The sequence below is a fragment of the Arachis ipaensis genome, chromosome B02 (assembly GCF_000816755.2).
Source record: "Arachis ipaensis cultivar K30076 chromosome B02, Araip1.1, whole genome shotgun sequence".
Lineage (NCBI taxonomy): Eukaryota > Viridiplantae > Streptophyta > Magnoliopsida > Fabales > Fabaceae > Arachis > Arachis ipaensis.
The window spans coordinates 22,153,225-22,154,238 of record NC_029786.2 but is presented as its reverse complement, the minus strand read 5'-3'; positions in this window follow the sequence as shown (position 1 = coordinate 22,154,238).

The window sequence follows — 1,014 nt, the reverse complement described above, 5'->3', positions numbered from 1 at the left end:
TAAAAAAAATGATGATCGTAAACAATGTGAATAATAAATTTTAAAAAAAGATAAATTAAAAATTAAAGATTAAATTCTTATTTAATTATTTAATTTCAAATTTTAAAATTTAAAAAATTAGAATTAGTATTTAAACTCATTTTTATGTATGGTTGTTTCTAATATTACCATAATCTCTAATACACGTTCAAAATCCATCGTCATCTTTTCTGGTCCTCACCTCGCGTCACTAAATTCCTCGCCGGCCATACCGACCGCCACATCCTCCCACCGACACCATCTTCACCTCCGCCGATCAGCCCAACGTGTAGGCGGCTGAACTATAACTCTTTTGATGGGGAAAGAGCAATAAAGGCGGCTTTGGTATATTGGAGACCGAAACCCTATTTATATTTGAGCATGGCACCCATTAAACCCTAAAACCCAAACAAAATAATATCTAAAGTCCAAAAAATAATATATCTAAAATCCAAAAGATAATTATCTAAAGAACAAAAGATAATATCCGGTTTTATTCTCATTTAATTCCAAATTAAAAGTAATAATGACTTATTCAATTAGCATTTAAAATAATAAATGAGATCATCATTATATAAGTCATTTAATTTGAAATAGCATAATTTGTGATTATAACTAATATATGTATTGCCCACAAATAAGTTAGGAAATCAAATAATTTCCTAACAACTTCAACTTTTTTAAACTAGGAAAAATCAAATTCAAAACAGTAGAAATCAAGAGGTCTAAACAAGCAGAACATAGGCAACCTATATTGATCCAAATCTCTACACATAAATACACAACCTGAATTTAAGAGGTCTCTAATTATGTTATAACAATGAGATAATTTTATCATTCTAGTCTTCTGCAGCATCATCAATTTTCTCATCCTCAGGCACACCACGAAGGTAAAGAACATTGTTACATCTAGAAATAAAAATAATAAAACAAAACATACTTATTTCCATTCAAGAGGTTTAGTCAAACACAAATCAAACAGGCCACAACCATTGA